At 49.2% G+C, this 22483-nt stretch overlaps 1 protein-coding gene across 3 annotated transcripts in view; it reads right to left on the bottom strand.

Moving 5' to 3' along the window:
• The window catches only part of Shank2 (SH3 and multiple ankyrin repeat domains 2), a 435405-nt gene extending 417590 nt beyond the window's left edge, over window positions 1-17815 (bottom strand). For 2 of the 3 annotated variants that reach the window (XM_055614759.1, XM_055614760.1), the window contains exon 1: window positions 17294-17814. The gene's annotated coding sequence lies outside the window, so the exon portion shown is untranslated. Of the gene's footprint in view, window positions 1-17293 lie in introns of all 3 variants that reach the window. The other variant, XM_055614761.1, reaches the window with a different exon arrangement.
• Window positions 17816-22483: the final 4668 nt, after the last annotated feature.

Raw genomic sequence — 22483 nt, 5'->3', positions numbered from 1 at the left:
ACAGAAAGACAAATTCCACATAGTCCTATTTGTGGAACTTAAGTTGGTGGCATAGGAGCACATACGAGAATGGGGTTATCAAGAGTCCAGGGCATGTAGGAGGTGGGTAATGAGAGGATGAGTAATAGATATCAGAACACAGAACAGGAAGGAAGCAATTCTAGAGATATAAAGCACAGTAAAACAATTATATTCTATAATTAATCATATTCTTCTAAATAACTAGAGAAGGTGTTGAAGGTGCCCAATATATGGAAACAATAGCATGAAAAGGTGAAAGTGTTAATCATCCTGACTTGAACAGTATAAATTGTAAACAAAACCAGATAAACCTCATATATAGAAAAATGTTGAGGCATCAGCACAGACCACATAGACAACCCATCCCAGGGACTATGCAGGAGGCATCACTACAGACCACATAGTCAGAGGCTATGGCAGAACAGTATAATCAGCTTCACTTACGTACACTTCATAGAAAGAATGAAATAAGACAATTCATCAAGAAATGAAATTACAGTGTGCTCAGCATGAACAGGCAATTTGGATAATTCCCTGTACCTATTAAGAATTTTAACTCCTAGTTTAAAAACTCAGTTTTGTAAGAAAAAAAAAAAAGCCCTCCAGACACACCTGATTTTCCTGGGAAGTTTCATGAAATATTTACAGGAGAAATGAAGTTAGGTAAGGGAGCGTGAATAAGACCAACACACATTAAATACATGTATGAAATTGGCAAAAAAAATTAAAACATTTGTAAAAGAAGAATTAATAATTCAAACTTTACACAATGACTCCTACAAAACAGAAGAGGAGAGAGCACACCCTAATTCACTGTGTGAAGCTCTCAGTAAAAACACTGGTATCAACAGCAGAAAAAAATAAAGCAGATAAGTTTTGTGAAGAACCCTGGTATCAAAACCAGATGCTACACAAAACCAAGAGAGGAACGAATTCCCTGAAGGGAAATTCTTGAAAATATTCACAAATGCGGCTGGGGCTACAGTTCAATTGGTAGAGCGCTTACCTAGCGTTCACAAGCCCTCAGTTCCCTTCCCAACACTGCACAAATAAAGCATAGTGGTGGGCACCTGTAATCACGGCACTTGAGAGGTGGAGGCAGGAGGATCACAAGTTCAGAATCACCTTTAGCTGCCTAGTGAGTTCAAAGTCAGCCCAGGATACCTGAAACCACATCTCTTTGTCTCTCTCTCCCTCTGTCTCTGTCTCTCTCACACACACAACAAAATATTTATATATAAATATATATTAGCAACTATAATTCAGCCATATATGAAAATAAATATACACCTATGACCAGGGGAGCTTATTCCAGGATGCAAAGCTGCTTTAATATTTTGTTTAATTCTGAAAAAAACAAAAACAAAAACAAACAAACCAACAAAAAAACAAAAACCATCTAACAAAATTCAGCACTTATCTGTAGCAAAAACTCTCCTAAAAATAAGATGGGAACTTCCTCAACTCAGTGTCCACCAGGAAACGCATCAACTAAGAGTCATTAGAAAGCGAAGAAATAACTTCTTTCTTGGAAATGCGTGTGTCCTCAGTATAGGGTAAAGCTGTCATTGTGAGTGCAACAAGACAAAAACATTAAAACCAACCTAGAAGCCAGCTGTCCCTGCTTCTCAATTATTTAAAAAAAAAAAAAACTATAAGAATCAAGAATCCTCCAGAAATAATACAACAGTCACAGAGATCACAAGACATAAGATGAGCAGTCAGGGACAGCAAGATGGCTCAACAGGGAAAGGAGCTTACTGCCAAGCCTCAAGACCTGAGTTCAACCCCTGTGTCCTGCATGGTGGAAGGAGAGAACCGATTCTTCCAGACTGACCTCTCACCTCCATATGCACACATATGCCGCCCCACATGAACACTAAAATAAAATTAATTTTTTTTTGTTTTGTTTTCAAGACAGATTCCTCCATGTAGTCTTAGCTGTCCCAGACTCACTTTGTAGAACAGGCTGGCCTTGAACTCACTGAGATCCGCCTGCCTCTGCCTCTCCAAGTGCTGGATTACAGGTGTGCACCACTGCGCCAGGCTGAAAATGAGATTCTTAGATATAAATACAATAAAACATGTCTAGGGTGTGTGCCTTGACTCTACACAATGATGAAAAGGCACATGTTATTTTTTTAAGGTTTTATTTATTTTTACTTTATGTGTATGGGTGCTCTGTGCACATAAATGTATGTGCACCGTGTGTGCGGTGCCCTCATTAGTCAGGAGAGAGCATCGGATGCCCTGGAACTGGAGATAAAGACAGGTGGGTGCTGGGAGTTGAACGTAGGTCCTCTGACACAGCAGACAGTGCTTTTAAATGCTGAACCATCTCTCTAGCACACACGTGTGTGTGAGTGTGCGTGTGTGTGTGTGTGTGCATGCACTCCTGGCTGGTTCCCAGCAAGGGCACAGACATATCGGTGAGACAGGATCATTTACAGCAAACAATGAAGGAGGAGCTGAACTTCCACAGGAAAAATAAGATATCTCAAACGAGCATGCCTTACACATAATTTCATGAAAGTGTATGATGGCTTTCCATGAGGACCATGAGACTATGAAGCTTTCAGAAAAACTGGAACGAAATCTTCAGGGTGTAGGTGAGGCAGCACCTGCTAGGACTCCCGCCAACAGTGCAGAGCAGGGATGCAGTGGCCTAGGCAGGACCACAGGGGAATCAGAGCCTCTCCTTGTGTCAGCCCTGATGAGGGGACAAAGACACAAACCACAGTGAACATTTGCAAACCACGCACTTAGTGCTGCAGAGCACAGAGCACTCAACACTCAGCAGTGAATCCCAAACCACGATGATCCAGGTCAGATGTGGGCAGAACACACGGGAATATCTAACCCAGGAAGAAACATAGACTGTTCACCTCCAGCCATCAAAGGTGCAAACGCCACCTCCGGGAAGATTATGGATGGAGCCAGCATCAGCACCAGAGACACCTGCACAGCTCCTCATAGCACTGCACAGTGAGTTACGGGACCAGCTTCATCAGCTGATAAAGAAAATGTGACAGGTACACAATGGTGTATTATTCAGCTGCAAGAGAAGATGAAAGATCTTTTGTGGAAGAAAATAGGTGTGATTGGAGATTATAGGAAGTAAAATAAGCCAGACTCAGAAAAACACTGGCTCTTTTTCTCACACAGGGGAATCCTAGAAAGACTCTAAGAAAATGAAGGAGAATAGTGGGGGGAGGAAGAGGAAAGGGGTGTAAAGGGATAAAGTATGGTCAAAATGAATCACAGAATTGAATGAGGCATCTTTATGAAGCCCATCACTCACTATGAATATACACTGGTAAAATGCCCTTACAGCCAGAATGATAATTAAAATCAGCTATGACTTGACTCCTACCAGGACAGCTAAAATACAAAGTATTAATGCCATCTGTTGTCAAGAAGGTGGAAGAAGCTGGATGGAACTAGATCATGCAGACATTGCTGGTGGGGAAATATAATGATGGAGCTGGTCCAGAAAATGGTGCAATGGTTTCTCTCTATATTTAATGTAAGTTTTATTTGGGGTTTGGGGGGAGGTTTTTTTGTTTGTTTGCTTGCCTTTGAACAATTTGTATTTACTTTTATTTTACATGTATGGGTGTTTTGTCTGCCTATCTATCTGTGTAGTACATCTATGCAGTGCCCATGGAGGCCAGAAGAGGGAGTCAGTTCCCCTGGAACTGGATACAGATGGTGATGAGCTGCCACGTGGGTGCTGAGAACTGAACCCAGGTCCTCTGTAAGAGCAGCCAGTGCTCTTAACCACTGAGCCATCGCCCCAGCTCCCCTGGCTTGCTTACTTTTTTTGAGGCAATGTCTCATGTATCACAGTCTGACCTCAAATTCACCATGTAGCAGAGGTTAACTTAGAACTCTTGATGCTCCTGCCTCCACCTCCCAAGTGCTGGGATCACAGGTGTGACCTGAGGCAGAGCTTTGTTGCCTCTGACACCCCATTCAAACAGAGCACAGGGGGTCCTTCACAGCAGTGTTCCAGGGTGTCTGCATGAAAAGGAAGAAGTGGCCCAGGGACATAGCTTTGCAGCAGCGTGCCTGACTAGCAAGGGCTCAATGCCCAACACCAAAAAGAGCTGCTAAAAAACCCTGACCTTGGGCTGGAGAGATTACTCAGAGGTTAAGAGCATTGGCTGTTCTTCCAAAGGTTCTGAGTTCAATTCCCAGCAACCACATGGTGGCTCATGACCATCTATATGAGACCTGGTGCCCTCTTCTTTCCTGCAGGCACACATGCAGACAGAACACTGTATAAATAAGAAAGAAAGAAAGAAAGAAAGAAAGAAAGAAAGAAAGAAAGAAAGAAGAGAAAAGAAAGACCTCACCTTGTTGGCAGCACAGCCTCCTACCCAACAGGCATAGGAAAGGGAAGGCAAACTAAAATCAAGATTACAGAAAGAACAGAAACAATACGGTCAGAGCAAAATATCTCCAGCCTAGATCAGAGAAGCCACAGAGGGTCAAGGAGACAAAGTTACTTATCTAAAGAGTGTGGCAGCTGGAGAGCCTTTGTCTGCTAAAGGAAAGCATGGGGGCCAGGGTGCCTAATGATAAAAAAAAAAAAAAAAGCCTGATGTGACCATAGTAGGAAAGGGGGAGAGGGCAGGGGTGCCCGAGCCACTTCAAATGAGCATGCCTCTAGACAGAAAACAAAGTCACAAAATCAGTTCCCAGCACCCACGCTAGGCCGTTCACAACCACAGCCACCTGTAAACTATAGCTCCAACCCCTCTGGTTTCTGTGGGGCCTGAACTCATCTGCACACACAGACACAGAGACATATTTTTAATTTTTTTTTTGTAAAACACCCTGGGGAGACCTCTAATGAGTTTTCAAATCCCACAGTGAAAACCTCAGGCCAAGGTGGCCTCTCGGCAAATGCTAAGCGCTGAAGAAAGAACTCAGGCCGATTCCTCAGTCTACCCCAGGATGGAAATGAGCACTTCCCAACTTGTCCCCAGGGTACCTTGGTCCCAAACCTGATACCACAAGAAACCTTCAGTCTCAATGTCTCTTGAGAATGTCCCTGCAGAAGCTGAGGAAACCCCAGCTGTTCAGGAGCAGGTACAGTGAATCCTAGAGAAGGGGGTTAATCCCCAAAGGGCAATGTCCAGGCCCTCAGTCAATGTCACACACCATACTAATCGAATAAATGGCAAAAGGGTATTTAACATCACAAAGGCAGCAGAAAAGCCATTTGACAGGATCCAACACCCTACAAACTTCCTCAGCCCAGTACTGGATTATTGCAAAGCCAAACCCACAACGTGAGGGACAACACCACCCCTCCAATCAGGGCCAACCAATGTCCATTCTCAACACTGATATCCAGCCCTGTTCTGAAGGTCAGCGAGGCAACGTGGCGAAGAAATGGGAAGGGTGGGGAGAGGATCAGAGCCAGAGCTGCTGAGGGAGGAGCCACTGTTTTCCGTGTTCACCCTTTACTGGTTCCTATGCTCCTGTAGGCAGCTCCATGTCTGGGCCCACAGACACCCTGTTTAAATTCAGTGGGTCACAAAAGGAAACCAAGTCATGAAAGTTGGAGGGAGACTTGGCTTGAGGAGCAGGGAGAGAGGTGGGGTGAGGTGGGAATAAGAGTCGGTGAGGAGGGGTGACCGAAGGTGGTATGCACATGTGTGAAATTGGCAAAGAACAAACTAAAATTTGATTTTTTTTTTAAAAGGTGGATATTCAGGCTGATGCCATGCAGCCCAGGCAGGCAGAGTAAGCCTGAGACAAGCCCCAGCCCAGTGCCACACAGGCCCAGGCAGTCAGACCACGCCCAAGATGACCCAGGCACACAGAGATCACAGGTGCCACCAAGATGAGCAAATAAGCAGTGGAGAGATGAAAGAGAAGCAGACGGGTGTGGACACAATGAAGAGAAGTGGAACTGGACACTAGAGGGTAGTGAGGAACAGCCTGATCTATGTAGCTGGCGATGCTACCTCAGGCCATGGTGAGGTCCTAGCTGGTGCTGCTACTGAGAGCCATGTCTGGGCCCATGGCCCTGAAGCAACAGGGATCTGTTACCACCAAAGGCCAGGCAGATGTCCCTGTTCTGGGCTGCCACTGGGGGCACCGTTGATGCCTGATGGCCATGCAGAGCTTACCCCACCTCTCATCTGGGCATCCTGGGCTAGCTGGCCCCAGGGTCCTGAGTACAAGAGACCTGTCTGTGTCCTTCACCAGCTGCAGCACTCGGGAGAGTGGGTCCTGCGCCTAGCCTGGACAGCACAGTAGAGCTGACCCTGCTCGTAGCGGCATGGGTGAGCCAGCCACAAAGGCACGAACGTGAGAACTGTTCTTGCCATTTGTCTCCAGAGTGGTGGCATGGGCAAGGGAAAGATGCTGGAGAATTCAAAGGGGCTGGTTCTGCAGAGCCAAAGCTAACGAATCTCCATGACACAGGGCAACAACAGAGCCGAGAGGAGTCCCAACTGGGGATCCAGCATTGATAGTGTAGCAGCCAGAGGCATTCTGCTACGGAACCAGACCAATGACTCATTGCAAGGAGCATCTGCAAATAAAGAAGTGTGGACAAAAAGGTATTCTGTGTGACATACTTTAATACACTACAGCTTTCTCAACAAGATGATTTGTTTCTTTTTGGGAGGGAGATTGAGAAGGGACAGGGAGATGAGTGGGATTGGGGTGCATGATGTAAAATTCACCAAGAATCAATAAAAAGTTAAATTTTTAAAAAGGTGGGTATTTGAGATCCCATTTTCCTGGGTCTAGACTTCAATACAAAACCACTAATAACTAAAGAATAATGGAAACACGGTATTTTTTAAACTTCCAAATATATGTATGCATTTAACTTTTAAGCATTTTTAAGACTTATTATGTGTATGCATGTTTTTGCTTGCATATATGTATATGCACCATATATGTGGCTGGTATCCACGGAAGGCACTGGATCCCCTGGAACTGGAATTATAGAATGTTGTAAGCTGACTCATGGGTGCTGAGAACCAAACCCTGGTTTTATGGAAGAGCATCCAGAACTCTTAACCACTGAGCCATCATTCCATGTACTAAAATACATATTTAAATGACGTCATCTTAGTTAGAGGTTAATGTTTCTCCCAGAAACCACAGCTTGCCAAAATCCCCAGGACTGGGTGATGGCTGCCATCTTCTCTTCCAGTTGTTGGTTAGAGATGTTCCAGAGACGCCCTCTACTAACAATGCAAGCTACTGCCATTGCTCTTGGTCAAGCACCAGCACCCCGTAGTAAGACCCTTTTGCTAAAGACAAAACATGCTTTGGAAGTGAGCTGGCACCAAACTAGAAGCTTCCTCCCTGCTAGAGAGCTTTTGTAGCAAGCTATGAAGGTACTGTGCAGGCTGCTGAGAGAGAAAGTAATCAGCAGTCTTACCCAGCTATGAGCTCTTCAGGCTACAGTAATGACTGTCATGGCAGTGACTCTCATGGTTACGAGCGCTATAGAGACATGAATGTTTCAAGCCTTACAAAGTGGCTGTTTTAGGGTCTTCTGTGCTCCTGTAAGTAAACCTAATAAATTCATTGTTAGGATAAACCCTGATGGAACTGAACTTTGGTTTGTCATTGGGACCTTGGGGACAGGAAGTAGATGTCGCCTAGTCAGCTCCCCCGATGCCAGTGGAGAAAATTCTTGCAACATCCATGTCTCTCTTTGAAAATTGCCCAATTGTTCTGCTTGCCTCTTCCAGACATGCAGAGACTCCATCAGGCCCCCACCATTCTAGACTCTGAAACTCTCTCTTCAGATGAGAACCGCTCGGTGACCATCTAGAGCTCCCAATCAAGTTTCCAATACATCTTGAATGGTGAAAAAAAGAGACATTAATTGTTCACAATTCCCACATGACAAACCTAACTTTCAAATCCAGGTCCTGTTCTTGAAGTTGGGGCCATGCTCATTCCGGGGCTTCTTAATGTGTGGTTCAGGGAACACGAAGAGTTCCCCATGGCCCTAATAAACTGTGTTCATAATGATATTAACATATAATTAATTCAATGATATTCGGACTCTCCATGTACAGTGGACTGCACCAGAGGCTGTGCGAGCAAGACTGAGACAGCGGGCTTCAGAGCCTAGACGCGAGGCCAGCTCTGTCTGCACAGCCAGGCCACATAGATGCTTTGCAGAGACAGTCTGAAATGATGCTCTTGTAAGTGTTGGTTTCATTTTGGAAAATACTTGGTGTTCTAGTTTGCTTCCTGTTGGTGTGATTTTAAAATATGATTGACAGCAACTTGGGGTCGAAAGGGTTTATTTAGTGTACAGCCTACAGTTCATCATGAAGAGAAGTGAGGGCAGGAACTCAACAAGGCAGAAACCCAGAAGCAGAGGCCATGGAGGAATGCTGCTTACCGGCTTGCTCCTGCTGGCTTGCTCAGCCTGTTTCTTATATATCCCTGAACCACCTGCTCAGGTGTAACACCTCCCCCAGTGGGCTGAGACCTCCCACATCGATCATTGATCAAGAAAGTCCCCCACAGACTTGCCCACAGGCCAATCTGATGGAAACAATTCCTGGGTCAATGTTCCTTCTTCCCAGGTGTGTCAAGTTGACAACAAAACTATGACAGTTGTGTTGGGGCCACAAGATGGCTGGAGTGCCAAAGGATCCTGTCACCAAGCAGAATAACCTAAACTTGACCCCCAGGACCCACACAGTAGAATGCAGACACCAACTCCAGCAGGCTGTCCTATGACCTCCATATACATTCATGCACACACACACGCACACACACACACACGCACACACACACACACATAATAACTTACGTTATTAACTGCTAAAATAAAATTTAAAAATATTTAAAGAAATAGTTATATTTCGTTTGTTTGGAATTACTATGTTATGGGAGATGTTTGTGTTAACAGCTAATAACTTTAAAATTACTATTGTAAAATCATATTAATAAATAATTGAACTTCTCTTTTACAATTTCCTTTTTAACTCTTTGGCAAGGCCAAGAAGGGAAACCCAAGGGCTTGCATGCACTGTACCTTGGGGCTGTACCCACAACCCCCTCTCTTTGTCCAGGGGTGGGAATTTAACTCCGGCCTTGCCCATGCTAAGCAAATGCTCTGTCACTAAGCTATACCCCCAGCCCTCTCCTTCCATTTCTGACAGGACTCTCTGAAGACAGATACACAGACACAAACACTCTTTGGGTCCCTGAATCCTGTTGTAAGAGGTCAAAAGGGCCACGAGACCCCAAGTCCCTTGGCCCTAAGTTTGAGAATCATGATGCTTCCCTCAAATTAGTAACTGACAAGCAAGCCAGCATGTCTCCCCAGCAAATGACCTACAATGAGGAAGGCACTGGCATGCGGCTCCTCATGATGTGGTGGTGGCTGCCTGGCACCACCCCAGCCATATGATTTTCATCAGATCATATTGTCTGCCTCCATCTACTCCCCCAAAGAAGGAAGGTGTCCTGGATCCTGCCTTCTTGGGCCTGGGATGAAGATGATGTCATACTGAGCAACCAAGGGCTCCCCACACAATATCATGATTACCCTCCCAGCATGGCCACGAGGAAGGCCCAGGAAGGAGAGAGAAATGGAGGGAGACAACCTTTGACCTGAGACAACCCTGCCTGCCCTAAGGAGCAGGGGTAGGGGAGGGCAGCACCTTGTGAAACCAGGTCTGTAAGGGTTCATATTGTCAGCTTGGCAGGATCCAGAACCATCTAAGCACGCCTCTGAGAGAGTTTCACAGTTGGGTTAGTGGAAATGGGAGGACCCACCCTGAGTGTAGGCAGCGTCGCTCCGTGGGCTGGAGTCCTGCACTGAAGAGAAACGAGGAAGCAAGCTGCGCACCAGAGTTCATCTGTTTACTTTCTGACTGATGCGACCAGCTGCCTCACACTCTTGCTACCATGCCTTCTCTGTTGTGAGGGCTGAAACTGTGGGCAGAGCAAGCTCTTTGTTCCTTAAGTTGCTTTGTCAGGTGTTTTGTCTCAGCAATGAGAGGAGTAACTAATGGAGTGTCCTAGTTAAGCCTGCCCAAGTCGAGCTAAGGGTGAAGCTATCTACAAGAAGCCATCTCTCTGCTACTGAAGCCAGTCTGGAAGCCATTATATGGGTTCAGCCACCCCTGTACTTTGAAATACACACCTCAACCCTTTCATCCAAACCCTCCTATGTCCTCCAAACCTTGTCAAAAGCAAGTCATCATCTCAAAAGGAACAGAAAAGACAAGAGGAGGAGGATACATCCCAGGCCAGACAGAAAACCCACATCCACCCAGCATGAGCCACTTACAGCCAGGGGGCTGAGACATTCCCATCAGGACCCCCAAAGACTCAGAACAAACAAAAGGTAGGTGTTTCTGTTGCTTTGGCAAGGGGCTGTCCCTGAATTCCAGAAGTTGGTGGGATTTCTGCCTCTCCCCTCAAGGAACTCCAGAAACAGGAGTGAGCCATTTGTCCTTGTGTGTAGAAAATTATTAACAGCAAACCCAGGCCCCACTAGGACTCCAGGAATGTCCCTCTCAGCTGCATGTGGACTCTGTGTTTGTTTTCAATAGAAAATACACCGTTTACCCACGGCCACTCACCCCCATGCCCTCCTGCACCCAGCTTCAATAAACACCCTGGAAATGCCAGCCTGAGTTGCATAAGGTCTATGACTCCTGTGAGGAAACCAGTCACTCTCAGGCGCAGAGGGTCCAGCTGCTGGGTCTCTGAGGCTCTGAGGGTACATGTTGTTAAAATTCCTTCCTTGGGGAAAGATGTGAACAGTGTCCACCCTTTTAAGGTCCTTCCTAATGACAACCCAAAGTTCAAGTCCACCAAAATATACCCCGAAGAACCAATGAGTTTATTGGGCTGACTTACACAGCCTGGGGACTGGCAGGAGCATGGGGGAACCTCAGGGTGGCCATACTGGTGGCCTTCACCCAGCAGAGATAGTAGCTTCCCCACAGCTGTGCATATCAAGCCCCCTTTGCCTCTCCTGACCTATATTTTCTAGCTCCTCCCTGAGACACCTAGGCAAAAGCAATTAGGGCAGAATTGGCTGGGAGGAGTGACCAGATACTCAATCAACAATCCAGTGAGCCTCGTACCTTCCCTCTGTGATGGTTTGAATGAAAATGGCCACCATAAGCTCATAAGGAGTGGCACATTTGAGAGGTGTGGCCTTGTAGTAGGTGTGGCCTTGTTGGAAGAAGTTTGTCACGGGAGGGGGGGGGCTTTAGGGTTTCAGAAGCTCAAGCCAGGCCCAGTGTCACCCTCTGTTCCTGCTGCCTGCCTATCTATCTGTAGAACTCCTACAGATAGCTACCTCTCCTAGCTTCCTCTCCAGCACCATGTCTTGCCTGCACGCCAACATGCTTTCCACCATGATAATAAGGGATTAAGCCTGTGAACCGTAAGCCAGCCCCAACTAAATTCTTTCCTTTATAAGAGTCATGGTATCTCTCCCCAGCAATAGAAACCCTAACTAAGACACCCTCCTTCTAAGCTGGAATGTCAACAGCCCACAAGCCCCATCCTGGTGGGTGCTCACAAGCTGGCCCAGCTGGTCTCATAAGGATTGTAGCAGGCTGGCTGGAAGAGCACCGGCTAGAAGGGTTCACTGAGTGACATTTGAGAAAGATGAAGTCTGGAATCTGGATGCCTGGCAATGGGCACTTTATCTATAGGGTCCTGACACCAGGTGCAGCAGATAGACAGGGCAGATCCTAATGGCTTGCCAGGCCCCACTGCTGGGACTTGAGAAGGTGTGTGGTGGGGTGGAGGGGGCGCTGACACAAAGAGCAACCTTCCACAGCTACAGAAAGAGTGATGTCTGTTATTGAGGTAGGGAGCCCCTAATGGGAGTACCTAGGTCTTGCTTGTTCTGGGGGACCATTGGGATGGCCCCCGTGTCCCTTTCTGGGCATCCCTCTCCCCGTAGAAATGACCTGAGATTGGACTGCCCACAGAGCTGAGGCTCTAAGCTCACATGTCACCTGTGAAGCTGGACAGCACAAGCTCAAGCTCTGTATCCAGAATTCCAGGTGTTTTTCAATCCTGCAAAGTTTGGAGCTGGACACGCAAATCCCCAAGGTGATAATGAGGCTCCACTCAGCTCATTATGTGCATGTGCAAAGCTCACTAGTTGGACACTCTGTCACTGCCTTTACTTGGGTGTCACCTTACCCTGATGAACCTTGATGCAAGTGAAATGCATTTTGCCAACTTGGGGGCTGGGGAGATGTCTCAGCCTGCAAAGCATCTTGCAAGCATAAGACCCTGAGTTCAATCCCAAAAAGTCACGTTACAATGCATGAAACACGTGTGTAATCCCAGCACTGGGAGGTGCAGACAGGAGGATCCCTGGAACTCCCTGACCAGACAGTCTAGCCCCATTGTTGAGCTCCAGGCCAATGACAGACCCTGTCTCAAAAGAGTTTCTGAGGATGTTACCTGAGATTGACCTCTGACTCCAAATGTGCATGTGCGAGTGCGTGTGTGCGTGCATGTGTGTGTGTGTGTGGTTTTTGTCTTAATCCTTCAAACTAAGGCGGTGAATTTCAGTCTATGGAGACACAAAGTCCTTCTAGAAATAGCTCCTTTTAGAAAAGATTTTTGGAGTGTCTTTTTCCCACTGCCCTTTCCCAAAGGGCCCCATTATCTTACAAATAAAGGACATTCCTAACCCACCGGGGAAAGGTCATCCCCAGGTAGTGGACCTCTGGGCACCAAAGGGCTGATTTGGTAATGGCCTTCATCAAAACACCATGCTGCCCATATCTTCTCAGGAGAGCCCATTTCCATCCCTTTTCCCCCTCTCTGTATCTAAATGTCTGCTGTGTCTTTCTGGTACCTAGTCAGCCATGATCAGCAGACATTGTCCTGCCGTCTCAATCTACAAGTGACTTCCACAGACTGTGACTAAGGTCACAGGAAATCTTTAAAACATCCATTTATATACATTTCTTTCTTTCTTTTTCTTGCTGAGGAGTTGCTAGGTTAATTAATAAAAGACCCAGGAGCATCAAACATATTACATTAGATGAAAATTCTCTGGAGGAAATAGCCACCTAAAGAATAAAGGGAGCAGGAATGGGGATGTGGCTCCATGGGAAAGTGATTGCCTGTAACCCCCAGTGAGGGTCTGGGGCATGGGTCAGTGGGAGAGCACCTACCTAGAATGCCCCAGTGAGGGGCTAGGAACATGGCTCAGTGAAACACTTGCTCAGCACCATTGAGGACCTAAGTACAAATCCTCAGTACCTTCCAAAATGGTGTTAAGGAACACCAATAACTCCATAAAACTCAACCATTTCTCTTAGCGGAGTGGGGATTGAGCTATGGTGGTCTCTGATAGAGTACAATGCTTGGGTGCTATGAAAGAGTTAGCCAGCATTCATTCCCAATTATCAATAACCACAACACCAAAGATAAACCGGCATCCACCGAGAACACGGAAACTAGGAAGAAAGATTTAGATAAAGGCTTACAATGTATGAGGAGTCTAAGAGTTAACAGCAGAATTGTGAGATGGCACAGCAGGTTTGCCACACGATTTGCTTCACCTTTGCCAGGTACAGGAATGCCTCAAAAGAAAATAGTCAGAAAATGGAAGATACAATATGTCAGTTTAAAAATGATGCTTTTAGGGAAGAAAGAAAAAAAAAACAAGGAGGAAAGGGGGAAAATGCTTTTTAGAGAGACCCGGCGTCAGCCCAGCAGGGCCACTGTAAGTGTGCAAAGATTATATCCTTAATGGATGCACCTGGGGGGATTCTCCCAGGTGGCGGCCTGAAGGTAAGCATTGCACGACTTGCTCCAACAGTCTTCCCTACCAAAAACTCGGAAGGTTCTCACAGTGGATTCTTGGAACTCCCGAAGGCAGAATCCCGGGCTACTCCGCAGCAGAAAGGGGCCCTCTGGCCCTCCTGCCCTCCTGCCATCCATCATGTTGAATCTGTGGACCCAGCCAGGGTGTCTGTCAACCCCATGGCCCCACAGAGCTCAGGAACTGGGCTGGGACAAGCACACCCAACAACATCCCCTGTGCTTGTCCTCTGCCTGGAGGAGATGTCTGGCAGCCAGAGAGCTTTCTGCTTATTGCTACTACCCATGGACCCCCACAGCCCCCAAAGGCTTGTAAGAGCTTAATCTCCCAGGAAATGCTGTATGCTGCAGCTGGCCTGTCCCCAGGACCAGGCATCAGAGTAACCCAGGTTGCTGACCTTGAGCTCTGGGTACCGAAGGGATGCATCATGCCCCTTCCTGATTAAGACTAGGACATCCTCTCGATTGGGAGGATGGTTCCTGTCGAAGGCAACCTGTGAGCCAGACAACTTCAGCGTTCCTACCGGAGCCCAGAGCGGACCTTGTGATCCATGTCTAACGGCTCCGAGAATCTGCTTTCAGCGATGATAGAAATGCACATCCTATCAAGTTGCCTGCTCAGAAACTTCGGCTTTTCTCCCACTGACTCGATTTCACACCACAGGAACAAGACAACTAATTTTCTGCCATGTTCTGGTGGCACTTCCTGCTGGGTGAAGTGTGTTTAGCTCTGGCAGGGTGTGGGAATGTGGGCTGAGCTCCCTGGGGCTGCCCAAAGTACAGATGGGGGTTCCTCATTCAGTACATGTAGGAACGATGGGAAAGGGGCACACCGCCCCAGAGCCTCAGGCTATGGGCCTGAAATAGGAAAGAAAAGTCAGCTCACTCTCTAGCCTCCCTGGTGGAGGGGCAGTTTGGGGGCACCAGACAGCAAGAGCATAGTGAAGCTACCTAGGAAAGGGACAGTATAAAGATAGCTTACCCTGTCCGATCCACAGCTGCTGAGTGGCATGCTCTACCCCAGGCCCAGGTAACGTACAGTCATCATCAGCTGTGGCATGACCCGGCCCAAGGCAGAGCATGCAGTGGTCCCATTCTTCTGGGTGGTTGTATGGTCCCCCTTCGCAACAATCAGGCGCTTCTCTGTGTTCTACAGACATATGGACCATCCTGTGTCCCCACCACCAGCCCAGAAAGCCCCAAGAGCAGCAACCTGCATCCAGTTCCAGGCCTGACATGCAGCGGCAGACCTCCAAATAAGATATTCTCAGCTTGTTTTAACAAAATAACCCAGAAAACAGGGCCAAATATGCCCAGGTCATCTCTGGTCCACGGAAGACGGCAGACCTCCCGTTGGGGTGTGCCAGTTAGATTCTGTGCCCATACCAAATGGCGTAAGGTTAGGAGGGGACTCTAAGCTACTGGCCCATCTCTCCACCGTTCACATTCTTCCCACTTCTGAATACCAGTGCCCAGGTGAAAGGCTTACGTGTGCCAAAGAGAAAAAAAAGATAGGCCTGTGTATAGATGCCCATTTCTGTGCTGACCAAGAGGGTCAGAAAAGTAACAAGAGGTTTGGGGGGGGTCCCAAGCATGAGCCTCCTCAGTGTTACTGTGACCCCTGTGGGAGTCACAGCCATGGCGAGGCTCCTGAAGAGGTCAAAAGTGCCAGTTTGAACAGGCTGCTATGGCTGATCTCCCTGACACCCTAAGCAGCCACTGAGGCTGCAAGCCCTGCAATGCCAGGAGAGGGGTCAACAGAGACAGGGGGTGGCCTTGTTTGGGGAATCCATGACATGTGCAGAGTTCCTCAGCCCTCACAGCAGCTTTGCCCCCACAAAGTCCATTGTGGACAAGTCCCTGTTGCTCCGTGGAGCCTGTAGAGACCCCAGAATCCTATTGTTGAGAACTCTTAAGTATTCAAAAAAAAAAAAAATGGCACAAATGTCATAGACCTGGCTTTCTCTGGGGCTCCATCTCTAGAGCTTTCCTGAAGATGGGGCAATTCCCAGCATGCTCTTCTGTCACACTCTCTTCCTCATGGGGGAAGAGAAAGCTCTATGCTATCCCCGGCTCCTTCACAGGGTCCAGCTGAAACTCCTCACATCTCAGCACCCCTGCCATGACCCAGTATTCTATATTGCACCTCAATCCCCAGGCCTGGAACAAGCAGCCTCCTCATGATCATGGCTGTGCATGCAATCTTGAGGTGGGTTCAACAAATGAATGAGGACTTGACTACATACAAGTCACTTTTTTTTTTTTTTTCTGAGAAATCACTTGAGATACAAGGCAGAGATTCCCTGTCTGTCCCGGCTTGCCAAGGGCTGTGGGCAGGATCCCTGGGAAGCACCTTCACCTGCATTCCAGGCTCCTGACACATGGATCCAAAGACACCCAACTGGCCACTTAGTTCCTCCTTCTTGGAAAAATTCCTAGCACAAACAATGAGCTCCATTTCCTTGAAAACGCTGCACCCCTGGCAGTTGTGATTTCCGGCTGCTATGAGGCCAGCTCTGTTCTTCTTGACCACTTCACGGATAGGTGACTTCTCCATCTCACCCTCCCTTCCAGGCTACCACTATTCTCCCCCATCCATCATCACCGTCTTTCTCAGCTCGCTTCAACTGCAGCAATAGAAGGTTCCAGTCTCCATCAGACTCAGCCTGGGATCACCTACAAGTGGTTGGAATGTTCCCAATCAAGGCACCTCCAGGGGCCCTTACGGACATGTCGCTCGCTAGCCACCCTGCAGGGACCTGGGTCAAGGCTGTGCCTGCAGCTGAAACCCACCTGCTAGACCTCCCCTAGCTACATCAGCAAGGCCCAGGGTTCAATCCCAGTTAGAGGTCGCAAGCCCCTCCCCAACCCAGACTTCCAAAATTATCTCTGCATGCTGAAGCTCAGCTTAATTAGCTGGTTGACCTCATTAACGTTCAAACTTCAGTTCAGGAAGAAAAAAAAAAAAAAAAAGAGGTCACACACCTACCTAATTTACTACCTCCAATTTCCACGTGGAAACCACTAATTTCGGACGTCCTCTGAAGGCTTCCGGGACTGTGTCTACAAGCCATCTGTAAGCCATTGCAAAAGCCCCTGAGACCTCCCCCCTGGCACCTGTTGACCCAAGGTACCTTCTCAGATAGAACAGCCCACACCCCTTTTAAAAGCTCGGCCATCAAAAAGAATGTCACTAGAATAAGCCTCTCCCCCACCAGGCTCCCACCCCCAGCCCCCAAAGCCTCGAAGTGCCCCCACACGCTTGGAGCGAAACAGCTAGAATGCTTCCTATTCTGCAAATGGGTGAGGAAGCGCATGGAAGCCCACCCTATCTGCCCTCCAGCTGCAGTTTGCAAGGCGACTCTGGCAGTCTCTGAACAGGGAAGGCAAGTGTCCGTGGATACCCTCACCCTCTACGACGGGTCAGAGGTTAAGGCTGACTCACCCTACACACCCCATCGATGAGGTCCTGCGGATGCCACACACCCTGGGAACCCAGGAGGAGAAGTCCCGTGCGAGCACGGCATCCTGGCAACGAAATCCACCACAGGTCCTGCAAGCACCCTCTGCGCCCAAGACGAAGTTTACAGGATGATATCACCGGGTCGCAGCTGCTGACTGGTTTCCTCAGAGGCCCCCAGTCCAGGGGGCGAGGGCGTGGTCTAGGTCTGCGTCTTCTGGAGCCCTCCCAGGAGTCGGATACCCAGGGCTGTGCGTGCAGGCCGCCCCGGGAAGGCGCCTGGAGCCCAGGGCGCGCGGGAGAAGCTGCCCGCTGTGGTGGAGGAGGGATGCCCGGGCGAAAGTTGCCAGGGAAACTTGAGTAACTCGAGCACCGGTGCCAGCCTCCTGCATAATTCACAGGCAGCGGCGGGCGGACGCGGGGGCCTCTCCCCTGCGCCTGCCGGGTCCCCACACTCCTAATAGTGAGCGTGGCGGGCAGGGATCGGGCACCCGAAGGGGGCTCCGTGCGACCCTAGACCTCACGGAAGGAGCTGTCGCTGTGGCAACCGTGCGTAAGACCGGTGACTGGGGAGCGTCCGAGAGAGCTCCGCGGGTCTCTAGGGACAGCCAGATCAGGGCGCGGGTCCCCGCCCAGCGCGCCCCCTGGCGGCCCTGCGGCGGCTTCTCTGTTGGGCTTTGCTGGCCCAAGTCCCCAGGAAACAGGCGATTACAGGACAGGAGATCCTGGGCATGGAATAGGGGAATAGGGGCTGATCCACCTGCGCTGACCTGGGGAAGGAGTCAGTGCTCAAGGAAGCAGAAGTCCACAGGCTCAGGGGACAAAGAGCTCTGAGATCTACACCCAGGTCGCTTCCAAGGCTCTTGTAACTGGTCCCTGCCTAGGAAAGGGGTCATGGGGGAAGGGGTGCCCCTAAGAAATGCAAGCCCCACCTGCACGCGCGCATCTCTCTTTCCCAGCTCTCATCCTCAGCCTCTATGGGTTCGGGTCCGCGATGAACCTGTCGCCGCGGCTTCTGGAACCTAGAGGCACACACATGCCTCAAGAGCCAGGTTGGGTGCCCGAAGGCCGCCCACTATCCTTCCCCGCCCGTGCGCCTCACCTGGCTCCAGCGTCGGGGGCGGGTCCAAACCCCGGGGAAGACCTGAAATCGCGAACCTGCCTCAGCTGGGAGGACTGAACCGCACCGCGCCCAGGGGGGCGGGAGATTTGGGGGTGCAGAGCGCAGCCCCGCCCCACTCTGCGCCGCGGGCGACCTAGGGGCTCCCGGGCATAATGCGACCGCGGGCACTTAGCGGCGTGGGGGAGGGGTCCTCTCGCGGGAGACCCGCCCCTGCCGCACCTGTCCTAGTCTCACGGTGGCCGTGGTGGCGCAGAGTGTGGGGTCTGTTGTAGCAACCCAGGGAGACGCCGGGCGCCCCGCCCCGGGCTGCGTGGCTTCGCGCGCCACCCCCTCCCAGACCAGAAAGTCTCTCCGGTTGGTAGAGCCCAGCCCCTTTCCGCAAGATTATCCCGACCGCAACCCTGAGCATGTTAATAGGATTGGGAAAACGAGGACCAAGGCTAGGAAAACGTTAGCAGTGCACTTGAAAACTTTGTACCTGGGTAGCACGCCTGCGTCTGCCTCCCAGACCGCCAGGGTAGAAGCACCTTCCGCCCAGGGGAGGAGACCGGGCGGGGCTGGTAGGGAAGAAGAGCCAACTGCTAGGTGAAGTCCTCCCTGGGGACGTCTGGGGTTTGTATTATCCACAGTGGTAGACCTTCCTTCAGCCCAGAGGGAGCCCCAGGCCCCCAGCTCCACGCCCCAGTAACATGCCCAATCTGCTGAGGGACCATGGCTAATAATTTCCAAAGACCTTAATAATTTACTGACAGCTATCCACCCTGCACAAGCTGAGTATCTCTGGGCTGGGTATTGGGGGAAGAGGGGGTCTGTATTTTTCAATATTTTGGAAAAGGAGTTTACTGTCCCAGAAATCTACAGTTTAAAAAGCCTGCGGGGGGGGGGGGGGGGCGGTGAGGACAGAGGTCGGATTTTGGGTCCAGGCTGTGATTCAGAACCATGACGTTAGGCAGGTCCCAATCTGTATCTTCCTCAGAAAGAATGGAGCCATGAACGAAGTGAGTCTTGTTGGATACGCCTGAGAGATTCCCGTGGACAGGTGAGTTCAACATACCAAGAGCAAAGTTAAATATTTGATCTGGGTACTTTATTTTTTTTTTCTCCTTGAATAATTGGCCCACATTTCAAAGAAGTCTTTAAGCACTTGAGTTTTGTTTTGTTTCGTTTTTAAAGAAGAAGAAAAGAGATGTACTGGAGCCTATTTCAGGACACACATGGAGTAATATGGTACTTCCTGGGGAGAGCAGCCAGCTGCAAACTACAGCCCTTCTCTGCTTCCTTGGATATAAGAGTGATAACGTATTTGTTGAGTGAAGAAATCAGGCATCCACTAGTAATCCCTCAGACAGAAAGAAAAGAAGCCCTGACTGGATGGCACAGACTGATTTCCTGAAAGAGAACCTTAGGCTGCTCTTTGGGCTCCTTGCAAGCAATGGGCCCTGGCTCCACCTCCCCCTAATTTCATTAGTCCTGACCCCAGAGAGTGTCTGTCGCAGAAATAAAAATGGACTGTTGGCCCCAGACACCGAGCTGGACGAGAGTGCCAAGATACCCTGCTCCTGCCAGACGCCAACCCCCAGGTGCTTGCCTGTCCCAGCCTCACTGTTGCAGCCTGTGCCACAGACCATTAGGGAGGCAGTAGGGCAGAAGTCAGTCTTGAACTTTCTGCTTTCCCCATGGAAGGTTCAAGTGCCAACACCACCAAGAAAGGCTTCCCTGGGAACTCCAGTTCCCACCAGCCCATCACTGGGGCGAGTGTGCCCTGACTCACCCATCCCCACAAGCCTACTGCCTACCCCACAAACATCCCTTGCTCTGCTTGCTGCTTGGAGTCTTCGGTTTGGCATTTTAAGGACAGGCTCCTGCCTGTGCCCCAGTTTCTTTGTGTCCCTGTATCCAGTGCAGCCTTGTCCTCTGCTCAAGCCACATCCTTGAATCGGATTCCTAACATGGAAAGGTCTAGGATGAGGAAACAACAGTGAGAGCCTGAGGTGGTATCACACACACACATACACACACACACACACACACACACACACACACACACACCCTTCACCCTATCTGTCTCTGAGCCCAATGTGAGCTTTCAAAGGTCCCTAAACTGCCACTCATCTGAGTCAGGGTGTTCTCCAAGTGTTCCTATTTCAGGCAAGCCTGCAACTGCACACATTTTTTTTTTCAGTGTAGAAAAAGGGGCATCGCTTTTTGTGCTGCTGAGTTTCTGAGCCCCCTGGTTTGGTTTTGCATGCTGGCTGCATGTGCGATGGCGCAGAAAAGAAGAATGGGACGACCTTGCAGAAAGAGACTCTGCCTCCCATCTGAGAGCTGGTCCTTTTTTCTTGCAAACCCTGGACCAAACACCCACCCAGCCCAATACTCACAATCCTCATGTCAGAATTTCTCTAAAAGGGGTGCAGAAGAATTAGAGAATTAGAAGCCAAGACATCACATCGTGCCGTGGGGATTCCAGCCAGAACTGACTTTTTGGGCCCTGGGAAAGCCATTATCAATTATTGTGTGTGGCTAGCATTTGCCCGATGCTCGCTGCACTCAGCAGCTCCTGGAGAAGCCCTGGTCTGGGGGTTTAGGCTGAGGGGGACAGGATGTCTCTAGGCTACCTTAGGGGAATGGCCTGGCCCCGTCCTTTTGGCTAGCAGGAGGAACACTGAGAACTGAGGATGGGAGGCACACACAGCAGATGCAGGCAAGATGTGGTGTGCAGAGGGGAGGGCAGGCATGCCCTGGTAAAGGCAGCTGCTGTGGCCAGCACATCTGTCTCCTCCCGGTCCCTGCCAGATGGCCTGTGCTTCTGCAATGTTTTACACTTGGTTGCAGTCTTGTTCCCTGGAGCCACACACTTGGAAGCGCACTCAGCATCTAGGTTTGAATCCCCCACCTCCTCTGCAGTGCATGCCCCCATAGCCCACCTGTGTTCTAACACACACAGTAGGTGCCCTCCACTCACTTTTCACGGGTTCCTTTCCCTGCGTTGGTTCTGGAACACCTCCAGACACACAGGAGCCAGGGCCTGTTAACTAAACTAATCGGTAGATGGATGCTGGGCTCATTCTGGGAATCTGACAAGTCCCGTCTGACATGTCTTCCTGGGGATTTGTGGACAGTGGGTAGGAGAGCCCAGCTAGACAGAGGACCTGCTGAGTTCTAGCCCAACTTCAGGGTCATCTCTCAACCCCCATATAATCTCTCTTTCTCTCTCATCTTCCTGCCTCCTGTTGGTGGCATGGCTTAAAGAATGTAGGAGACAACCAGATAGGCTGGAATACACCAGCACTCAGAAGATAGGAGCAGAAAAGTCACAAAGTGCAAGGCCAGCCTCAGCTAGTGGTGAAGCCCTATCTGAAATGAACAAACAAAAGGGAGTAGATGGGACAGGGGCAGCTTGTAATCAGTGTGGAAGTGGAGTAGACAGTGGCACAAGGCCTCTCACAGCGGAGGAACAGCCTACAGAAGCTGCTATGACCTCTTGAGGTGCCTTTGGAGTTTTCCTTGCTAATAGCAGAGACCCAGTCAAGATACTTTTATTGGGTACCTCACCTGTCTCCTCCATGGCAAACAAATAAGTAAAAGCCTTCACATGAAAGGTGGATGGACAGAGCACTGCAGGGCTTCACAGACAAAATCCACCTGGTATGACTCCGGTTTCCTCTGAAATGTGTTTACACACCAGCAAACAAATTAAGAAATATGCCTTTTCAAAAAGAATTGTTATACCACAAGCAGGATCATTTGGAGATACGTTAATATTCCAGTTTAAATTATACCAAAACACACCTTATGCTTAAATATGAAATGCTATATTGGTACAATTCGATGCAGAAACAAGTGTAAGGGCCCTAATACAAGAAGACCTCTACAATACCAGCCAAGGGCAGAAAGAAGGCTCAATAGGAAAGGGTATTTGTCACAAGTCTGCTGGCCTGAGTTGCATCCCTTGAGCCCACATGGTAGAAAAAGAAAACTGACTTCCACAAATTGTCCTCAGACCTCCACATTAGTTCTGTCTCACACACACACTTAATCAATTATTTAAA

The sequence above is a fragment of the Psammomys obesus genome, unplaced genomic scaffold, assembly GCF_907164565.1.
Source record: "Psammomys obesus unplaced genomic scaffold, mPsaObe1.curated_primary_1811, whole genome shotgun sequence".
Taxonomy (NCBI): domain Eukaryota; kingdom Metazoa; phylum Chordata; class Mammalia; order Rodentia; family Muridae; genus Psammomys; species Psammomys obesus.
This window is presented reverse-complemented; position numbering and strand designations above follow the sequence as displayed.